A 24047-nucleotide genomic window follows, 5' to 3' on the forward strand; every position below is an offset into this window, starting at 1 on the left:
TAAATCGTCTGCTAGGAGTATACCACCTTAATGTAGAATGAAGAAATTTGGGTCCCCTGGAATGAAGAGCCTTGTATGTAATACCAAGAGCCTTGAAAGAAATATGCTTTCTAATTGGCAGCCAATGTAGCTGTCTAAGGCTCTCAGTTGCTGATTCCACCCTTGGGAGACCCAGAACCAAACACGCTGCAGCGTTCTGTATGAGCTCTGCAGCTTATGTAGAGGGTCTTGCTTAATTTTCAGCAATTGTGCATTACAATAATTGAGTCTGGACATAACGAAAGCAAGTACAACAGAAATCCTAAAATAGTTATGGAGAAAGGGGAAAACGTTCTTTAAGATTTTAGTCATCCAAAAACAGGTTTTCGTAGTTTGATTAACCTGTAGGTCGAAAGTTAACGAGCTATCAACCAGAATCCCTAGGTTTTTAGCTATTGGTGATGGCGATGGTAACACCCTACAGGATTCGGGCCACCAGCGAGTGCCACAAAAAGACCTGTCTGTACCGAAGATCAAAATCTCGTTCTTCTCACCATTCATTTTCAGCCAGTTCTGGCTCATCCACTAGTTCATACAATTATGTAACTTATCTGCCACCTATTCTCAGTACTTATATAAAGAGATAACATGCTGCGTATCATTCGCAGATGAGGAAACTTGGAAACCAAAAGAGTGGACCAATTTTGCCAAAGGAGCCACATACAAATTAAACAAAGTAAGACTTTGCGATGGTACCTGAGGAACAGCGCAAGGAAGTTGGAACGGGGTGGCTTTATAGTCCCCACAGCTCACAATACTGGATCTCCCGTCCCAAAATGAATGTAGTATTCCAAGGGCAGCTTCCCTTACCCCTGCCAGATGCAAAGTTGCACTATCAACCGTGGAGCTATAGGCCCTCATTATGTGTTAGGGTTTGTGCACAGCAAACAGCATGTCCCCTCTCACTGCACTAGTGGGTTCTGTAATAGCTCCCTTTTAAACTTACTATTCAAACCCTTTCTTGTTATCTCACCTTCCCCCCCCCCCCTTAGGCTTCTGTGTATGTTGTTTAATGTGCTGTTTTGTTTACACATTGGGCCTTGCTTTTACCAAGGCTTCTTTAAAACACTCCTCCCTAGGCCATGTGTTAATTCAACTCATTTGCATAATAACTGAAACTCTGCACACCTTTCAAGAACATGTGCAGCATGTGAGGACCACACCCAGCCCTTCAAACCACACCCAGCTCTGCTCACCTTTCAAGAACATGTGCAGCATGTGAGGACCACACCCAGCCCTTCAAACCACACCCAGCTCTTCGAACCACACCCAGCCCTGTCTATAAAAGGCAGCCCCCGAGCCTCACCCAGTGCTTGTGCTCGTCTACCTCCCGCTTACCTGAGAACAGATCCCTCGGCGCTGGCACTCCTGCTCTCTACAGACTTTCATTGGCTTCAATGGGCGCAGCTGCTGGCTCTTCCTTCTTCTGGTTTCCGGTTCCTTCTTGCCTCAGCTTCTCTCCTACAAACAACCTGCAAAAGAGAAAGAAGACAAGGTTAGACTGATCAGTATCTCTTGCCAGCAACAAGTAAGTGCAAAACTTTTTATTACCTGAAGGAACTTTGACAACAATTTCTGGATTCGTGTGTGGACGGTTTGAAGCAAGATACCTTCCACGAACATTGTGATTCAGGCTCTTTGTTGCAAGAATACCTTGCGGAGCTTTGTGAAACAAACATTGTTTTTTTTTTTTATGGAACTTTTAAGAATCGAACAGTGGAAACCATTAACAGCAAGGCAAACAGTAAATCAAGGACTTGCACAAATTACATGCTGTATTTTGATGTAAAAGTACAGTATTTGTTTTCCAAAAGATTCTGGAGATATGGGAAAAGTGAGTCTGCTATTGGGAATTTAGGCTTTAGTTATATTAAGATGAATGTTTGATATTGGTAATTCTGATAACGGTATTTGTTTAATGTTTTAGAAGCTTTACAGTAATAGAAAGCACATCCCAGAGCAGTAACACATTCCAAACCTGGAAACTCGAGACCAGGATCCAAGAGGTACTTTTAGAAGAGAATTTCTAATAAATAAAGGGATAGTCAGGAACCCATTTAGGAATAGGTTGCACTTATCTGTTCTTTGTTTATGTTTCATTAGGCACCAGTTTCTACAGAAGTCAGAAAGGGCCGCAGATTTGTGTAGCACTTCAACAGTGGAAACGCAAGAACGGTGTTGTCTCTCTTTTTTATTTTATCCACTTCCCCCCTACCCTTGAGCTTCTGTTCTTAGTGCACTGTGTTAAAAACTAGTGTGCTGGAACAAGCAGTTTCAGGGTGGGGTCGGATTGTCTTCAACCTCCATCAGAACTGAACAAGAACTCAGGTGAGCTGGGCTTTGACAGAAGCACAAGCCTTAAAAAATTTCAGTTCTGGTGGACGATGAATACCGGGGAAGAAATAGAGGGCATTGACGTCACAGATATGGCGCAGGCCCTAAATGAGGACTTGGCTCATAATGAATCAGTGTCTGGCATCTTACAACATATGCAAGAGGAAATAGAGAGATTAAAGATGGAGAATACCTCTTTAAAACAGGATTTAAGCAGGTATAAATTTAGGGGATCTCAGTGGAACACAGCTTTTACGCCTTTGTTTAAAACCACCTCAGAGACAGGGGCGCCATCAAAACATACAACTTTGCCTCCCCCAGTTGAGGTTACTGTTAATGTTCCTAATGCTGTGCCCTTAGCAGCACCTGAACGTTTTCATGGAGATAGTAACAAATTCCATGTTTTTATTCATCAATGTCAATTACACTTCGTTTGTAAGCCACAACAGTTCCCTACTGATGCTACGAAAGTGGCATTCGTCTTGTCTTATTTGGGTGGCACAGCAGCCAATTGGTCAATTCCTTTCGTGGATAGAGATGATCCCATCCTCCATAATTGGAATCAATTTAAACGTACCATGAGCAGCCTTTTTGCAAAACACACTTTCATGCAGGCAAGTGATAATGAGCTTTTAAATCTTAAACAAGGTAACAAGGATTTATTGACCTATCTCACTAGTTTTAATCGTTTACTCACCGAGACACAGTGGCCAGAAGGAAAGCGTGTCTCCCTTTTTTATAAAGGTTTGAGAGACGAGTTAAAAGACGCGCTGGCTCATATCGTTGATTTGCCAGAAGACTATTCGGACTTTGTAGATTTAGTTGTGAAATTAGAACATAGACTAGGAGAAAGAAAGGGAGATAAATACAAACTGTAATCACGGTTAACTTTTATTAAACACGAGAAGAAAGACACAGATAATAAACTCCCTGAACCTGAGCCTATGCAAATAGGGACACTCAGAGGTCCACTCACATCAGAGGAAAAAGAAAGAAGGAGAAAACTTCAATTATGTTTATATTGTGGCAGGGCAGGTCACTTTGCCAGAGAATGTCCAGTAAAGCCTAAAACTCCACAAAAGGGTGCTGTTTCCTCCACCTCCTCAACTGAATCGGGAAACGATTAAGCTCGACAAGGGGAGAGGTTACTTGTTCGAGAAAACATCTTCATCAAACCTCTAATGCTGCAGCCTTCATGGTACCGCACGTACCTAGACATTTCATAATTCAGGTCATTTTAATTGTTACTACCCAAGTGAGGCATTCTCTCCCTGTCCTACTGGACTCAGGCGCGACAGGAAATTTTGTGGATAATAAGTTAGCTGAAAACTTAGGACTTCCTATGTGCCTAAAGCCTTGTCCAGAAGCAGTATGTGCAGTGGATGGGTCAGAATTGACCTCTGGATTAATCACAAAACAAACAAGTCCACTTGTTATGGTCTGTCAGAACGGGCACACAGAGGTGATTAGCTTTGATCTGATAGATACTCCTAATTTTGGTTTGATTCTCGGGGTACCCTGGTTAACAACTCATAACCCAAAAATTGACTGGGTGAATAGAACTGTTACTTTGGATTCCTCTTTCTGTAGAACCAATTGCTATCAAGAAGCAGGTACAGAACAGAGCACAGTATTACACGGTGCTAGTGTTACACAAGATGAACCAAGTCTCCCTCCTGAATATTCTGACTTTAAAGACGTCTTTGATCCAGTAAAGGCTAGTGTGCTGCCCCCACATCGGTCTTATGACTGCCGTATAGATCTTATCCCAGGGGCCCCTTTACCTAATAACAGAGTATATGCTTTGACTGACGAAGAAACCAAATACTTAAGAACCTACCTAGATGACCTACTACAGTCTGGGTTCATCCGTCATTCCACATCTCCGGTATCATCTCCACTCTTTTTTATCCCGAAGCCGGATAAATCCCTGCGCGCGTGTATCGATTATAGAGGACTAAATAAGGCTACAATAAAGAATAAATATCCTCTTCCTCTAATACCTGTGTTGTTGGATCAATTAAGACATTCTACTGTATACACTAAACTAGATCTGCGGGGAGCTTACCACCTGGTCCGAGTAAAAGAGGGGGATGAGTGGAAGACAGCTTTCAAGACAAAGTTTGGTTTATTTGAGTACACAGTAATGCCCTTTGGGTTATGTAATGCCCCTGCGGCCTTTCAGTTCTTTATAAATTAGGTCCTACACGAATTCCTGGACGTTTGTGTCATAGTATACATAGACGACATCCTCATTTACTCTAAGAACTCAGAAGAACATACCCAACATGTTCGTGCAGTATTATCAAAGTTAAAAGAAAATCATCTTTTTGCTAAGTTAGAAAAGTGTACTTTTAATGTCAGCAAGGTGGAGTTTTTAGGATACTGCCTGTCACCTCAAGGAATAACTATGGATGTAAAGAAAATCAGTGCTATTGCTGATTGGCCAGAACCATCCTCTGTAAAAGATATTCAGAAATTTCTGGGTTTCGCCAATTTTTATAGGAGGTTTATTGCACATTTTGCTGACATTGCGGCCCCAATAACTACCTTGTTGCGGAAAGGGCAACGATTTCTTTGGACTGATGAGGCGGCACACGCCTTTCAACTCCTAAAACAAAAGTTCACTTCAGCCCCAATTCTGAAACATCCTGATCCTGACTTGCCCTTTTTTGTTGAAGCGGATGCTTCACAAGTAGCTTTAGGAGGAGTTCTCTCTCAACGAGATATAGTAGATGGCCAGTTACATCCTATAGCCTTCTATTCCAAAAAGTTATTAGCAGCTGAACAAAATTACACTGTGGCTGAAAGGGAACTACTAGCTATCAAAGTAGCTTTTTCAGAATGGAGGCATCATTTAATGGGAGCCAAGTACCCAGTTACAATCTTTTCTGACCATAAGAACCTACAGTTTTTTGGATCACTTAAAGCACTAACACCACGTCAGATGCGCTGGTTAAATTTTTTTAGCACATTTGACTTTGTTATAACCTATAGACCAGGTGCACAACAAATTCAATCTGATGTGTTATCTAGATACGGACATACCTCAGACATGAAACAAGATAAAATAGGAGAACCCATTATTCCTCCCCAAAAGTTTTTGGCACCAGTACAACAGAAGGATTTCATCACAGATCTATATAATGCACACATGCAAATAGCACCTCAGGATTGGTTAAAGGATTCCCATAACACAATACAACGAGGTTTATTGTATCACGACAACATGCTGTTAGTGCCCACCTCTGAATTACAAACACAGGTGATAATTTGGCATCACGCCTCACCGTTGGCAGGTCATCCTGGTTGGGTAAAAACCCTGGAAAATGTGCAAAAACACTTTTGGTGGGACACTATAAGAAAGGACATTAAGCAATTTGTCACTACCTGTCCAATTTGTGCAAGACATAAATCTTCTCATAAGGCCCCTGACGGCTTGTTAATACCAATGCCAACACCCAAGCAACCTTGGCACACTGTGAGCGTAGACTTTATTGTAGGCCTACCACCTGTAAAATCCTTCACAACAGTGTTGGTTATAATGGATTTTTTATCTAAAATGGCACATTTTGTACCATTACGGAAATTACCCACGGCGGCAGAATTTGCCGATATTTTTATAAGGGAAATTGTGCGTTTACATGGTTTGCCAAGCAAAGTGGTGTCAGATCGAGGGAGCCAGTTCAACTCTAGATTTTGGAAAAAATTATGTGAAAAACTGAAAATAGATGTGGCATTATCCACTGCTTTCCACCCAGAGACAGATGGACAGACTGAACGACTGAACCAAACCTTACTTCAAACGCTACGTTGTTTATTGGCTGATTATTCTAGTGAATGGTTGGAAGCTCTCCCTGTAGCGGAGTTTGTTTATAATAATACTGAGCATTCAGCTCTACTTTGCTAACCATTCTATTTCTTGCAGGGGTATCATCCAAGAGCTATACCCATTTTGTTACAAGAGTCCCTGTTGCCTACAGTAACGGATAGACTAACGAGGTTAGGTGACATACAAGACAAAGCCAGGAAACATTTATTAAAGTACAAGGAAAGCATGAAAAGACAAGCAGACAAACACAGATCTGAGGCCCCAATGTATAAAATTGGTGACAAGGTATGGCTCTCCACAAAGAACCTAAACATAGAGGGATCCCGAAAGCTGCAACCACGTTTCATTGGACCCTTTAGTATAACTGCCATAGTAAACCCGGTAACAGTAAAATTAGATTTACCAAAAGAATATCCAGTACATACTACATTCCATGTGTCCTTGCTTAAGCCGTACAACCCAAAAACCCGACCTGAACCACCACCTCCACCCATACCAATTAAGGGAAATCTAGAATATGAAGTGAAAAGCATAAAAGACTCAAAAAGAATTAGTGGACGTCTGTTTTATTTAGTAGAATGGAAAGGATATGATGAATCTGAGAATTCATGGGAACCAGCATCATATGTACATGCCCCACAGCTGATTAGACGGTTTTATTTAAAAAACCCAGGAAAACCCCGTCCTGTAGGAGGGCCTTTGAGGGGGGCAACTGTTAGGGTTTGTGCACAGCAAAGAGCATGTCCCCTCTCACTGCACTAGTGGGTTCTGCAATAGCTCCCTTTTAAACTTACTATTCAAACCCTTTCTTGTTATCTCACCTTCCCCCCCCCCTAGGCTTCTGTGTATGTTGTTTAATGTGCTGTTTTGTTTACACATTGGGCCTTGCTTTTACCAAGGCTTCTTTAAAACACTCCTCCCTAGGCCATGTGTTAATTCAACTCATTTGCATAATAACTGAAACTCTGCACACCTTTCAAGAACATGTGCAGCATGTGAGGACCACACCCAGCCCTTCAAACCACACCCAGCTCTTCGAACCACACCCAGCCCTGTCTATAAAAGGCAGCCCCCGAGCCTCACCCAGTGCTTGTGCTCGTCTACCTCCCGCTTACCTGAGAACAGATCCCTCGGCGCTGGCACACCTGCTCTCTACAGACTTTCATTGGCTTCAATGGGCGCAGCTGCTGGCTCTTCTTCTTCTGGTTTCCGGTTCCTCCTTGCCTCAGCTTCTCTCCTACAAACAACCTGCAAAAGAGAAAGAAGACAAGGTTAGACTGATCAGTATCTCTTGCCAGCAACAAGTAAGTGCAAAACTTTTTATTACCTGAAGGAACTTTGACAACAATTTCTGGATTCGTGTGTGGACGGTTTGAAGCAAGATACCTTCCACGAACATTGTGATTCAGGCTCTTTGTTGCAAGAATACCTTGCGGAGCTTTGTGAAACAAACATTGTTTTTTTTTTTATGGAACTTTTAAGAATCGAACAGTGGAAACCATTAACAGCAAGGCAAACAGTAAATCAAGGACTTGCACAAATTACATGCTGTATTTTGATGTAAAAGTACAGTATTTGTTTTCCAAAAGATTCTGGAGATATGGGAAAAGTGAGTCTGCTATTGGGAATTTAGGCTTTAGTTATATTAAGATGAATGTTTGATATTGGTAATTCTGATAACGGTATTTGTTTAATGTTTTAGAAGCTTTACAGTAATAGAAAGCACATCCCAGAGCAGTAACACATTCCAAACCTGGAAACTCGAGACCAGGATCCAAGAGGTACTTTTAGAAGAGAATTTCTAATAAATAAAGGGATAGTCAGGAACCCATTTAGGAATAGGTTGCACTTATCTGTTCTTTGTTTATGTTTCATTAGGCACCAGTTTCTACAGAAGTCAGAAAGGGCCGCAGATTTGTGTAGCACTTCAACAGTGGAAACGCAAGAACGGTGTTGTCTCTCTTTTTTATTTTATCCACTTCCCCCCTACCCTTGAGCTTCTGTTCTTAGTGCACTGTGTTAAAAACTAGTGTGCTGGAACAAGCAGTTTCAGGGTGGGGTCGGATTGTCTTCAACCTCCATCAGAACTGAACAAGAACTCAGGTGAGCTGGGCTTTGACAGAAGCACAAGCCTTAAAAAATTTCAGTTCTGGTGGACGATGAATACCGGGGAAGAAATAGAGGGCATTGACGTCACGGATATGGCGCAGGCCCTAAATGAGGACTTGGCTCATAATGAATCAGTGTCTGGCATCTTACAACATATGCAAGAGGAAATAGAGAGATTAAAGATGGAGAATACCTCTTTAAAACAGGATTTAAGCAGGTATAAATTTAGGGGATCTCAGTGGAACACAGCTTTTACGCCTTTGTTTAAAACCACCTCAGAGACAGGGGCGCCATCAAAACATACAACTTTGCCTCCCCCAGTTGAGGTTACTGTTAATGTTCCTAATGCTGTGCCCTTAGCAGCACCTGAACGTTTTCATGGAGATAGTAACAAATTCCATGTTTTTATCCATCAATGTCAATTACACTTCGTTTGTAAGCCACAACAGTTCCCTACTGATGCTACGAAAGTGGCATTCGTCTTGTCTTATTTGGGTGGCACAGCAGCCAATTGGTCAATTCCTTTCGTGGATAGAGATGATCCCATCCTCCATAATTGGAATCAATTTAAACGTACCATGAGCAGCCTTTTTGCAAAACACACTTTCATGCAGGCAAGTGATAATGAGCTTTTAAATCTTAAACAAGGTAACAAGGATTTATTGACCTATCTCACTAGTTTTAATCGTTTACTCACCGAGACACAGTGGCCAGAAGGAAAGCGTGTCTCCCTTTTTTATAAAGGTTTGAGAGACGAGTTAAAAGACGCGCTGGCTCATATCGTTGATTTGCCAGAAGACTATTCGGACTTTGTAGATTTAGTTGTGAAATTAGAACATAGACTAGGAGAAAGAAAGGGAGATAAATACAAACTGGAATCACGGTTAACTTTTATTAAACACGAGAAGAAAGACACAGATAATAAACTCCCTGAACCTGAGCCTATGCAAATAGGGACACTCAGAGGTCCACTCACATCAGAGGAAAAAGAAAGAAGGAGAAAACTTCAATTATGTTTATATTGTGGCAGGGCAGGTCACTTTGCCAGAGAATGTCCAGTAAAGCCTAAAACTCCACAAAAGGGTGCTGTTTCCTCCACCTCCTCAACTGAATCGGGAAACGATTAAGCTCGACAAGGGGAGAGGTTACTTGTTCGAGAAAACATCTTCATCAAACCTCTAATGCTGCAGCCTTCATGGTACCGCACGTACCTAGACATTTCATAATTCAGGTCATTTTAATTGTTACTACCCAAGTGAGGCATTCTCTCCCTGTCCTACTGGACTCAGGCGCGACAGGAAATTTTGTGGATAATAAGTTAGCTGAAAACTTAGGACTTCCTATGTGCCTTAAGCCTTGTCCAGAAGCAGTATGTGCAGTGGATGGGTCAGAATTGACCTCTGGATTAATCACAAAACAAACAAGTCCACTTGTTATGGTCTGTCAGAACGGGCACACAGAGGTGATTAGCTTTGATCTGATAGATACTCCTAATTTTGGTTTGATTCTCGGGGTACCCTGGTTAACAACTCATAACCCAAAAATTGACTGGGTGAATAGAACTGTTACTTTGGATTCCTCTTTCTGTAGAACCAATTGCTATCAAGAAGCAGGTACAGAACAGAGCACAGTATTACACGGTGCTAGTGTTACACAAGATGAACCAAGTCTCCCTCCTGAATATTCTGACTTTAAAGACGTCTTTGATCCAGTAAAGGCTAGTGTGCTGCCCCCACATCGGTCTTATGACTGCCGTACAGATCTTATCCCAGGGGCCCCTTTACCTAATAACAGAGTATATGCTTTGACTGACGAAGAAACCGCACACCCACTCCCCTTCCAGTAAAGTACCCCCACCCATGCCCCCCTTCCAGAACAGCTCCCCCCTCCCCGCAAACACGCACATGCAGACACACACCCACACGTACCCCCATACGTTCATTCACTAACACTTACATACACACATTCACTCACACGTATCCATACTTGCATTCACTCACATGCATAAATACTCACATTCACTCACACGCATCCATACATGCATTCAAATACCCATACACACTCGCATTTAAACACACATGCAAACACCCATTCACATGCATGTACACACACACACACACAACAGCCCCCAACCCCTCTCCTGTCAGACGATCAACTTACCTTGTCCAGCGAGGAGGTCGTCCACCAGGGAACGGGAACAGGTGCTTCCACCACCGCCAGCACCCCGCCATCAGGACACCGCAGGTCATATTACAGGTTGTAATTAGGCTGGTGGAGTTCTTTTGGTGGGGTGGGCCGGTGGTGGAACTGCCCCTACGCCTCCGACCGCCAGCACGAATACTGGAGAATTTCCACCCAAATTGTGGCAGAAATCCTTCAGTACTCGTAATATGGTGGTTGGAAGACCGCCAGCACTGGCGGTCTTCTGGTGCCTGTTGCTTCGGCAGCCTTCTGAAACGACTGCTGAAGTCATAATGGGGGCCATAGTATCAAATGCCACTGAAATATCCAGTAATACAAAGATCACTGCTTCTCCTTGGTCCACTTGTCGGCGGATAGAATCAGAGGTGGCAATTAAGGCAGACTGTGCTGTGAAACTTTCGGAACCCATGCTGGGAAGAGTCTAAGCATCCTTTTATCAGAAGAAATGTAGCCAATTCAGATGCTTTTCCAGTATCTTAGCAGGAGTAGGCCGGAGATTGGATGCAGTTTCTTCAAGTCAGCAGTTTAGCGTCCCGTTTTTTGTTTTCCAGTGGGATAACAGTTGCCTCTTTCCAGGGGGAAGGAAAACCCTTGGTCAACAACTCCTCCATGAAGCCAGTTTCCAGGACCTTCGAAGTGTAATCAAGGGCCAACTGTAAAATCCTAGGGGGACATGGATCATCCGGAGACCCAGACCCAATCCCTTCCAGAAGTATGACTGCAAATCAGTTTATAAAAATGATAATTTGATGGACTAGTTACATCTTGTAATTAAGGAGTAAAGGATTTACCTAGTTTATTATAATCTATAAAAAATCAATCTGATAAATTATATTTGGTTTGTGATCCTGTCCACATAAAACAGGGAGAATCTAGTCAGTAAAGGTTCACTAACTGTTCCCATGCCTGCAACAGGCAAAATGTTTACAGGATCTGAGGAATGCTGAGCAAAATTAGCATGGATCTGTGATACTTTGTTTTTTAAAAAGTCTGCTACCTTGTCACAGAAGGCTTTGGAATTCTCTAAATCAAGAGAGGTAATGGGAGAGGCCAGAGAATGGACCACCTTAAAGAGTTCTTTAGGAACATCAACCTCTTCCTTAATCTTTTGAAATCTGTTCTAGCTTTCCTAATAGCCTGTTTATAGTCACCAAGCTGCGCCCTGAGTTTAGCTCTCTCTTCCGAATCTCGGTCTAGTTTCCATTCATCTCGGCTTAGTTTCCCTTTACGGTCCTGGCATCTACACAATCTATCTACGCCATTTACACTCCTGAAGTATATTCAATATTTGGAGCTCCTTGAGCGTATTGTGCATATTAACATAAATGTGCAATTAAGAGTGGACGGATGTATGTCGGAACAACAAAAGCCATTACAACGAATGACTTTACAGCTCTGTTTTTACAACAAAAAATACCATTACAACAAAAGTCTTTTATAGTACACACACATATATATATATATTTATGTTGGCATTGTAGCATGTAGACATTTTACAGGGATAAAGGCATTTAGTTCTATGATCGTTCCATGATGCTTCTAGAGAGGCTCAGATTTTTCTTAGGGAAGAATTTCTTTATCTTTAATGACACCTGATATAGACAACTAGTCGGGACTGCGATGGGCCTTGCTTAGCCTCGAGCTTTGCTGGTATTTTCATGGGGTGGTGGGAGGAACAACATATATGGACTGACCAGAATGAGGACTGGACTAAACACACAGGGCCCAGATTTAAAAGGCTCTATCACCACAGGATTGTCACTTTTTGAGATGCTCCAGTGATGCTAACTACTTCTTCATATTTACAAGGAAGTGTAACACAATTTTTTGTGGAGTTATGTCTCCTTGTAAATATGGGCCCCTCCATTGCAGTTTTCTGCATCAGAGGGGTGTGGAATGGGTGTTGCTCTAGGCGTTCCACCACAAAATACATTGCTTTTGATGCTTCCCCATTTTTACAAGAAATCATGAATCTGTGGTAGCACCAAAAACTAGACCTTTCCTGCACATAAACAATCATTTAAAAATTACGCTTTGGTACTTCTATGTGTGCTGCATTCTGCAGTACACAGAGAAGTGCCAAAACGCCATTATAAATTGTTTATTTGCAGGAAGGGATACCTTCCTGCACAGAAACAATCAATCTCCTCAATGCAGACACCTTGCAATATGGTGCATGGATGCCTGTGTTGGTGCAGGCAGCTTAATTTAGCACCGGCGCAGGGGGAAATGCAGGACTAAGCCTTATTCTTGTGACTATGGTGCAGCCCTGCATTTCAGAACTGGTGCAGCACAGCACTGCAGCTTTTGGCGCAGCACCCCACTGCACCAGTTTCTTTTAAATGTGTCCCATAGTTCTGTGGACTGGATACATGGATGATTGGTTTATCATTGGAGATGGTCCTAAGAGTTTATTTTGTGACTTCTTCAAACACAATTCTGAAATTGATTTGAATCTGGCCTTTACTTACATGAATAATGATAAAGAAATTGACTTTTTGGACAAATGGGTCCAAATCATAGATGGCTCAATCCACACATGTGTGATAGAAAAGGTAGGTTTAAACTATAAATATATATATATTTATTTATATATATATATATATATATATATATATATATATATATATATATATATATGCGTGTGTGTATATATACAACCCTTAAACAATTTAAATGCAACTATGTTTTTAATACACACATATATATACATATATATGTGTATATATATATATATATATATATATATATATATATATATATATGCGTGTGTGTGTGTATATATACAACCCTTAAACCCTCAGAAATTCCTTGCCACCCTAAAAACTTTCTTCCACCCAACATGTCATACCGACCCTAAAACCTAGAAATTCCCTTACCACCCAAAATCCCATACTCATCCTAAACCCTAAAAATTCCCCTACCACCCAAAAACCCTTATCCACCATAAAACAAAAGTAATCCCCTACCACCCAAATGTCTATAACAACCCTAAACCCCAAATATTCCCCTACAACCCAATATCTATACCCACCCTAAACCCTAAAATGCCCTTGTCTTTGAAAGCCTTTACCCACCATAAACCATAAATATTCCTCTACCACCAAAAACCCTTACCCATCCAAAATCCTAAAAATATACCTTCCACCCAAACCCCCTGTACACACACACACACACACACACACACATATATTATATATATATATGTAAATACTTTCTACTTACCTGCAAAATACTTAGGCCCTCATTACAACATTGGCGGTAAGTGCCGCTTACCGCCATGCTGACTGTCGCCAACCGCTACCTGTAATATGACCCGCACATAGAAATCCACCGCTATACAGACACACACACAATTCCACCACACCGAAGGTCAGTTATAAACTGGCGGCACCAAAACCCACACCGTCATGCCAACAGAAATACGCCCACAGCATCATGACCCACGAATCACATCAGCAGTTATTCAACCGCAGTAAACCATTGGCGGTACACACGGCTGCGCTCAAAATATACACACACTTACAAAACAACACCACATTGGACAATTCAAACTACACACACCAGACACAAATACACACACCACACCCACACTAATATAAAACACACACACACTACCCACAACCCTTTACGACCCAAAGATTTTGGCAAGTGAGAGAGAGACGAGCCAGGAGCACCCGCTGAATCTGAGACACAAAACACCACCACCCATACACCATCCACGCACCTCACAGCACACACCCCAACACATCACCCCACCCACCCTAGCATATACCACTCACACTATACCAATGACTCCACAAAGACACCCCAGGTATTCAGAGGACCTAAGGATCATGGTGGAGGAAATCATCCAGGTAGAGCCACAGCTATTCGGATCACAGGTGCAGCAGACATCTATTGCACGGAAGAAGGAGCAATGGCAGAGTCGTGGACCGGGTCAACGCCGTGGGACAGCACCCAAGAACACAGGATGACATCAGAAAGAGGTGGAATGACCTACGGGGTAAGGTGCATCCGTGGTTGCAAGACACCAGAAAGCTGTACAGAGGACTGGCGGTGGACCCCCACCTCCTCCCCCACAACTAACAACTTGGGAGGAGCAAGTCTTGGCGATCATGCATCCTGAGGGCCTGGCAGGAGTAGCAGGAGGACTGGACTCTGGTAAGTCAAGTCTTTACTACTTTATCCCCCACCCTACCTGCATGCCATCACAAACAACAACCCCTACCCACATGCCATCACCCCACCACCTCACATATACCGCACCATCACAGCTGACCCATCCCAATACCAAGCCCTGCATGCAACAACAATGCATGGACACCACTCACAGACCTGCATGGACACCCATCACCACAGCATGCACACTGGTGACAATTACTTAGCCAAATCAATCACAACTCACACAAGCCAAAGCTGCCCGGCTAATAACAACCATAGAGGGAAACATATTAATGCACAAGATGGCACATGCAGAAACAATAACACTTCATTTACATCCCCACAGGACCGCCACTCAATGTCACCGGAGAGGAGGTGCAAGCCACATCCTGTCCCCCCCAGAAGAGACCCACAGTGATAACAGCAGCTCTGCACGCCTGGATCACGATGACCAACCTGGCCCATCAGGAACCTCTGGACAGTCGGTTACCAGGCACAGCACCCAACACACCACAGTGCCTCCCCCTCAGGAAACACCACCACAGCACCCACCCAGCAGGCCCATCCTTCTTTCTCTCCCCAGGACACGTCAATCAGCAGTGTGTCCACCACTACAGAGACCCCAGGCAACTCCACAAACACAAGACGATCAGGAACCTGGGGTCAGTGGCTGTGGCCACATGGTTCAGGGGACAGAGGTACAGGACAACAGGGAAGCTGGGAGGACTGCAGTGCGACAGGGGGAGGACAGGCCCAGGGAACCAACTCTCCACAAGGCACTTACCAACATCCTGGGAGCATCCCACCATTCCCAGGAGACAATGGGCCAGATACTGGCCAAGTTGAAGGAGACCCAGCGGCTGCAGGAGGGACAGTACCTGGGGATCAGGGAGGACCGGAGGGACATCCACACCACCCTGGTCACCATTGCAGGGGTGCTGGCAGACATGGCCAACACCATGATGGAGGCAGTGGCATACCAACGGGCCCCCTGACACTAGCCACACTGAAGAACAGCCCTCCACCTCTGCCGACGCTAGTGGACAGGAGGCCTCGCCACAGTCACAACAGGCCACCAGCACCCACCCCCTGCAGAAGGAGAACCACCCCGCAAACGGTCCCTGTGATTCAGACAGAAGCCAGAGAACATTGCCAAGACCCCGGCCAGGAAATAAGACTCTCCTGATTGTCACCCTTGTGTCCCACTCTGTCACCCAGTCCACCTTGAACTGCTATTGTTCCCCTTCCCATGCCCCCTTGGTCAATACACCTGTGATTCAAATAGACTGGACTCTACCTTCGACTTTCCTCCATCAGCAACCCAGCCCATTGCAATACCCCCTCCACTTATTAGCACATAAATAAACACCCTTAGAACAAATTCAAGTATGGAGTCTGTCAATTTTTTGACATATGTATTAGTTAAACAAACTGTAAACATTGGAGTAAACACACCAGGAGCCACAGTGGGGCACAGAGATCTGAGAATAGAGATGCCAAAGGGTACAATAAGTGGCCACAGAAATAGAGGAATCAGGCTGCCATGTCCAATGTCAAACACAAAACTGCAATTGAAGGTGAAGTTATAGTGTCTTCCCTGTGTGCCACTGGAAGTACTATTGAATTAGTGTAGTTCTGTTATCCACATCCTCCTCCTCTGCCTCCCCTTCGTCACTGTCCACAGGCTCCACCGCTGCCACACAACCATCCCCAGGCTCATCCTCCTGCAGAAAAGGAACCTGGTGTCTCAAGGCCAGGTTGTGCAACATGCAACGTGCAACGATGACCTGGCACACCTTCTTGGGTGAGTAGTACAGGGATCCACCTGTCAGATGGAGGCACCAGAATCTGGCCTTCAGGAGGCCAAAGGTTTGCTCAATGATCCTCCTTGTTCACTCATGTGCCTCATTGTAACGTTCCTCTGCCCTTGTCCTGGCATTCCTTACTGGGGTCAGTAGCCATGAGAGTTTGGGGTAACCAGCGTCACCTGCAAATATCAGGGATACCCGTTAGCTACACGCTCACCCTTAAGGCCAAACCCACACCCATTTACCTACATCAACTTGGTGGGGACCATGGGCTCACCTATTAGCCACATCCGGTGCCTCTGGAGTTGAGACATCATATATGGGATGCTGCTATTCCTCAAGATAAAGGCATCATGCACTGAGCCAGGATACCTGGCATTGACATGGGAGATGTACTGGTCCCCCAAGCACACCATCTGCACATTCAGAGAGTGAAAGCTTTTCTATTTCTAAACACTTGTTCATTTCTCCGAGGGGGGGGGGGGGGGGGACAAATGCAATATGTGTACCATCAATGGTACCAATGATGTTGGGGATATGTCCCAGTGCATAGAAGTCAGCCTTCACTGTGGCCAAATCCTCCACCTGGGGGAATACGATGTAGCTGTGCATATGTTTGAGCAGGGCAGACAACACTTTGGTCAGCACGTTTGAGAACATAGGCTGTGACATCCCTGATGCCATGGCCACTGTTGCTTGGAAGGAACCACTTGCCAGGAAATGGAGCACTGACAGTACCTGCACTAGAGGGGGGATACCTGTGGGGTGGCGGATAGCTGAGATCAAGTCTGGCTCCAATTGGGCACACAGTTCTTGGATTGTGGGCCTATCAAGTCTGTAGGTCAGGATAATGTGCCTGTCCTCCATTGTCGCCAGGTCCACCATGGGTCTGCACACGGGGGATGTCTCCATCTCCTATTCATCCTCAGTGGTTGAACTCTAAGGTGAAAGACGGTGAGCAGAAGGTCATATTAACACATATTTCAACATTAATATGCAATTTTTACTTTACAGAAACAGTATGTGAACTCGTATGTCAGTTGATGTGCCAATGTCTGCTGTGACGCAATAAGGTGCCATGGCCTGTGCCCCCTTGAAATGGCGGCTGCCTGACCTGTGAGGAGGGACAAGTGGAAATGAGGTAATTCCGCTGGCATTGTGCGCCATTGCGTTCGGCAGTCGATGACTGCCGCGCAACACTGCATTGGTTATCATTGGGCCCTGTGGGTTCCAGGAGCCAATGGCAATGTGCGCCGGTGGTAAAGTAACCGCCATTTTCTATCTGTGCACTCACATGCTACCTGACCTTCAACAAGAGAGGACCTACACTGCAAGCGCTGCTGTGACCTGTGTCTGGAAGCGACAATGGCTCGAGTGTCTGGGGAAAGGGCCCTGCCTTCACTTTGGAGGAGTTGAAGAGACTGGTGGATGGGGTCCTAGCCCAGTACCCTTCACTCTACGGTCCTCCAGACAAACAGGTGAGTACACTGTAAGCATGATGCGTGGGCCATGAATGTATGGATTGCTGTGTGTGTAAACCTCATGTGGGGAGGGTCTGAGGGGTCCTGGGCAGAGTGCTGCATGTAGGGTGGTCAATGTATGTGCGGAAGGGGGTGGGGGAATATGTTGGGCCATGAGGCCATGAGTATAACTGTCCGGACGGTATGACTAATACCTTTTCTGCAGTTTTTTTCCTGCAGGTCAGCACCCATCAGAAAAAGGATATTTGGCGTGCCATCACCAAGGAGGTGAGGACCCTGGGGTCTTTGACAGGCAGAGCACCCACTGCCGCAAATGGTGGGAGGACCTGCGCTGCTGGGCATGGAAGAAGGCAGAGGCCCAGCTGGGGCTGGCCTCCCAACGAGGAAGGGGTGCTCGTCGTACCCTGACCCCCCTGATGTTCTGCATCCTGGTGGTGGCCTAACCGGTGTTGGATGGGTGCTTGAAGGCATCACAGCAGCCACAAGGGGGTGAGTAAAGATTCAGAATCATGACTTTGTGTGCGTTAAGGTATTACCTGGGTGGGGGATGTGAGCTGTGGGTGCCCCTAGGCCAGGGCGAACATGGCAGGGTATGTTCAATGATGGGCAAGCTCAGATGCACTCCAACATCAATAATGTTAGTGGTCATCTACTACTGGTCAGGGTCCTGTGGGTTTCAGGTGTGCAGCTAATGGCGTTAGGCATTGTACCCCATGGGCTGGTGACTAGCATTGTAACTGGTAGTGCATGGCCTTGTGCATAGGGATGTTCCCTGTGAGTTGTGTATGCCAACGGTAGTGTTGCTGCTGGCATTGACCAAGTGTATCCTCTGTCTCCCCCCCTCTTTGTTTTGTCAACCTGTCCTTGTGTGCATTAGCATCATCTGGCGGAGGAGCATAGGCACCGGCGATGGAGGGAGCTGCATCCCACAAGGGCCTGGAGGCCAAATCCACCGACGGTGAGGGCGCCAGTGGTACGGAGGACGAGGGGAGTACCACGACAGAGACAGGAGGGGGCAGTACTGACAGCAACACCTCCTCTGATGGCAGCTCCCTGCCGGTGGCGGACACCTCTGTACCCACCCCAACTGCAGGTACAGCCGTCACCCCCATACCTCCACTGCCCTCCCAGCAGCACCTCAGCATGTTTCCCATGCATGCTCACCCAGGAGGGTGGGCATCTCCTTTGCCCCAGGCACCTCAGGCCCTGCCCCAGTCAGCCCTGCTGCCCTCAGTGAGGAGGCTATTGCCCTCCTGAGAACCCTCTCTGTTGGGCAGCCAACCATACTGAATGCCATCCAGGGTGTAGCAGGGCATTTGCAACAAACAAATGCATACCTGGAGGGCATTTACTCTGGCGTGGTGGCCCAACAGAGGGCATTCCAGGCTCTGGCCAACTCACTGAAGGTAGCCATTGTCCCTGTCTCCAGCCTCCCCCCTCCAACTTCCTCTACCCAGTCCCAATCCCCTCAACCCCAGCCTATCCCAAGCACACCTTCAGACCAACAATCACTCAAATCAACACAAAGAAGTGGCTCAGGCAAACACAAGCACCACTCTTCATCTTACAGGCACTCACACAAGCACCATCCACATGCAGATACACCAACATCCACTGGCTCCACTGTGTCCCCCTCCTCCTCCTCGTCCACCTCCCTCCCAATAGCATCTCCACTTACACCTGCTTGCACTACATCCTCATCCACTACCTCCATCATCAGCACGCCTATCACTACATGCCCCTCACTGGCAGTCACCACCCCCACATCCATGCACACGTCCCCTGTGTCCTCTCCCACTGTGTCTGTGCCCCCTCCTCCCAAAGTACACAAATGCAAGCACTCAGACCCCCAACAGCCACCCAACTCACAACAGCATCCAGCCTATGCACCTGCACCCAAACACAGCAGACTGACACCTCCTACAACCACTCCCTCTTCCTCCACACCCAAACCTTCACCCTCTTCCCGCCCCAGTGTCCCTAAGAAGCTTTTCATTGCTAACATTGACCTATTCCCTACCCCTCCCATAGTCCTTTGCCTCGGGCCAGGGTGGCCAGAACCCAGCCCAGCACCTCAGCCACCCAGTCCATGACCACTGTGTTTTCTGCAGCAACTGCAGGTGTGAGAAGCTCCAAGGAGTAACCCGTCAGCCCAGCCAGTGTGCCAGCACCACCTGCCAAGGCCAAGAAGGGTCCACCACCTACCAAGGGCAAGAAGGGGACACCAGCCATCAAGGGGCAAGGAGGCACCACCATCTGCCAAGGACAAGAAGGGGCACACAACACCATCCTTGGCTCTTCAGCCGTCTGAAGCTACAGGTGAAGAAGGCCAGGAGGGTACCACCACTGCCAGTACCGCCACCTGCACCACGGCCAGCACCGCCACATGCACTGCCACCAGCAGCACCAGCCCCAGTGGGCAGCCGTCTGAGGCTGCAGATGAAGGCTTGGAGGCTACCACCACCACTGCCAGCACCGCCACCTGCAGCGCAACTGGCATCCACTGAGCAGCTGTCACTGCCGGCGAGCATTATGTAGTGGTGACTACATGGGCTGTAGTGCGTCCCAGCCCCTGTGACACACAGGTGAGAGACTGTGACCTTGCCCCATCCAGGATGAAGCACACTGGGCACAAGGCCCCCTCCAGAACCAGTGGAAGAAGCCATCCACTCAGCCCCTCCTTGCCGGTATGAAGCACACTGGGCACAAGGCCCCTCGAGAACAGTGGAAGAAGCCATCCACTCAGTCCCTCCTTGCCGGGATGAAGCACACTGGGCACAAGGCCCCCTCCAGAACCAGTGGAAGGAGCCATCCACTCAACCCCTCCTTGCCGGGATGAAGCACACTCTGCACAAGGCCCCCTCCAGAACCAGTGGAAGAAGGCATCCACTAGAGAGACTGTGGCTTTGCACTCCCCAGGACCAAGCAGTGGGCAAACCACCCACTAAAGAGACTGTGGATTTGCACTCCCCAGGACCAAGCAGTGGGCAAACCATCCACTTGAGAGGCTGTGGCTTTGCACTCCCCAGGAACAAGCAGTGGTCAAACCACCCACTAGAGAGACGCTGGCATTGCACTCCCCAGGACCAAGCAGTGGGCAAACCACCCACTAGAGAGACTGTGGCTTTGCACTCCCTAGGAGCAAGCAGTGGGCATGGAGACCCCTCCAGGCCAGTGGCGTTATACCATCTTCCGGCTGATGTCCACCACCATTCCCCATCCCCCAGAGGTGCCTGTGTGTTTTTGACCTGATGCCCCTGCAGTGTTCTCTCCGTATTGAGGCAGGAGTCAAGTGTGGCCTTCGCCTATGTGTTATGGCCCAGTGGGCCACAGACATGTTGGAGTGGGCATTGTCCCTTCTTTTGTATATATTGTATATATTGTACATGCTGTTTATTGTTTAAAGAAGTATTTATCTAAAATTGTACTATTACCCTCATTTTAATCCATTCCTTTTCTCCTTGCGTTATTCCTGTGGGTTACGGGATGTATATGTAATGTTGTTGCATCTGTTTGTGTGTATGGTGTTGGAGGTGGGGGTGTTGCGTGTTGCATGTGTGTGTCACTCTCTTTTTCCTCCCCCCTTCCTTGTGTGCTAGGTGCAGTACTCACAGTGGTCGTCTTCGCCGGTTTTTGTGTTCCTGGTGTATGAGAAGGTACACCAGCAATAGAAAAATATGCAGCTCGGGCTCCATGGCGTTGTGGTTCTTCCTTGAGTGTTGAGAGGTGAGTCATTTCCCTTCAGTGTTCTGTTTCCGCCATGCTTTTGATGGCGTTGGTACCGCCCCGGAAAAGCTGGCGGATAGGTGTGTTGTAATGCTGTGGGTGGTACATTGTCTTCCGCCTGTCTGTTGACGGTAACCGCTGCGCTGTTTGTTGCTACTGCCGTGGCGGTCGGTGTGTTAAAGTGGCTGTTTGTGTTGGTGGTTTCTGCCATGGTCATGATTCCATTTTTTTACCGTGGGCCTGTTGGTGGTGTTACCGCCGCTTTATCACTGACCGCCAGGGTTGTAATGAGGGCCTTAGATTTACCATGAATTACGTGGTAAAAGGCAGTTGCGGAAAAAGCTAATTATTTGTAAAAAATTGTGTTGTAAAAGACAGTTTTTTCTTTTTTATTGTAAAGTCTTTGTTGTAAAGGCTTCCTGTTGTTTTGCCTTTGTTGCAAAAGCTGTTTCACTCCTCAGATACAAGGACTTTGAGGCCCTCATTACGACATTGGCGCTAAATTCTGAATACTGCTGTGGTGATGGGCGCCAACATACCGCAGCGGAGGCAACCAACTGTCCACCAGATTATGACATACACAGACAAAAACAACAGAATCCAGTCACAACCACAAAGCCGCCAGACTCAACAAACGCAATAAACTGTTGGAACTAGAACCAATACTGTTACACCCCCAAAACAACACGCTCCAAATAATGACCTACGAATCACCACAGCGGACATTCAACAGTGGTAAACCATTGGCGTGCACACTGCTGCGGCCGAAATGGCCACCCAAAAACAAAACAAGACAACATTGGCCAGAACAAAAAACCCACACCAGACACAAATACACACACCCCAACCATCCACCCACCCACCAACAGCACTATAAAACACCCCCACATCACCCACAAACCTTTGCAAACACGAGAAGTCACCTGGATGAATCAGTTGCCAGGAAATGGAGCACTGACAGTACCTGCACAAGAGGGGGAATTGCCGTGGTGCTACAGATAGCAGGTATCAGATCAGGCTCTAACTGTGCACACAGCACTGTGATTGTGGCCCTGTCCAGACAATAGGTAAGTATGATGTGCCGGCCCTACAGTGTAGCCAAGTCCACAAGGGGTCTATACATGGGTGCTTGCCTCCTCCTCCAATTCCACTGCAGTAGTTGGTACCTAAGTGAGCCAAAAGTGAAATGGGTCTGACAACAGGACCTGTGGGGACACAACAACACAGTATACAGAGCATGTATGTATGTAGGACACTAGAATTGTCCAGGTGTGTACAGTCGACACCAATGATGCACATTTTAATTCAACACATGAGGATTAGGAGTAGGAAATGGAAACCGCCTGTTCTGTATGCAGGGACAGGTGGAGGTGACCTCACACCGCTGTGCAATTCCTCATTGGCTAACATGGGACTCTATGGAGTACAGAACCAATGATGATCAACGCCGGCGGTGACGGTGTTGCGGACGTGTTGCCATTTTCTTTCTACAACGTCACTTGATTCCTGACTTTCAACTGTGATACATCTCCACTGTGCTGCTGTGATCTGTGTCTGGAACCTGCCTTGGCCTGTGCCACAGGGGAAAGGGCCCCAGCCTTCATGACAGAGGAGTTGGAGAAGCTCGTAAATGGGGTCCTACCCCTGTATGGGCCCCCAGAACAAGAGGTGAGTGTATCATGGGTATGTTGAATGTGACATGGCTGCATGTAGATGTATGTGTGTGCTGGCAGTGTGTGATTTGTGGAGGGCATGGCTGCAGGCAATGTGCATGCAGAGGTACGGATCATGTGTGTGCTTGATGAGGAGCAAATGCAGGATGTGAGCCATTTGTTTTGACAGGCTGGATTGTCTGGTTCATGGTGTCCCTCTGTCTGTGTTTCCTCTGCAGGTCAGCGCCCATCAGAAGAAGGGGTTGTGGCGTCCTATCGGCAAGGATGTGTGGACCCTGGACGTCCATAGCCAGTGGAGCACCCACTATAGGAAATAGTGGGAGGACCTGAGACACTGGGCCCGGAAGTCCACGGAGGGCCAACAGGGGCTGGCCTCCCAATAAGGGAGGGGTGCCCGTCGAAGCCTGACCCCCTAATGGCCCGCATACTGGTGGTGGCCAAGCCTGAGTTGGATGGGCGTTTGAGGGCAGCACAGCAGATTGCCATGGGATTTGGGTGCAAGGTTGCCATCAGTGGATGCCCCAATATGCCGGTTTAACCATTCCTGTTTGGTCCTGCTTAGCTATGTAGGGTGGTATGCCTTTTTGGCATTGCTAAGTAGCTAGCATGTGATGGCAGACAGGTCTTAGTTGGTCCCAGTAGGAGTGCAGATGGTAGTGTTTGGGTTCCTTCCTGCTGT

This window comes from Pleurodeles waltl, chromosome 2_2, assembly GCF_031143425.1.
Source record: "Pleurodeles waltl isolate 20211129_DDA chromosome 2_2, aPleWal1.hap1.20221129, whole genome shotgun sequence".
Classification (NCBI taxonomy): Eukaryota; Metazoa; Chordata; class Amphibia; order Caudata; family Salamandridae; genus Pleurodeles; species Pleurodeles waltl.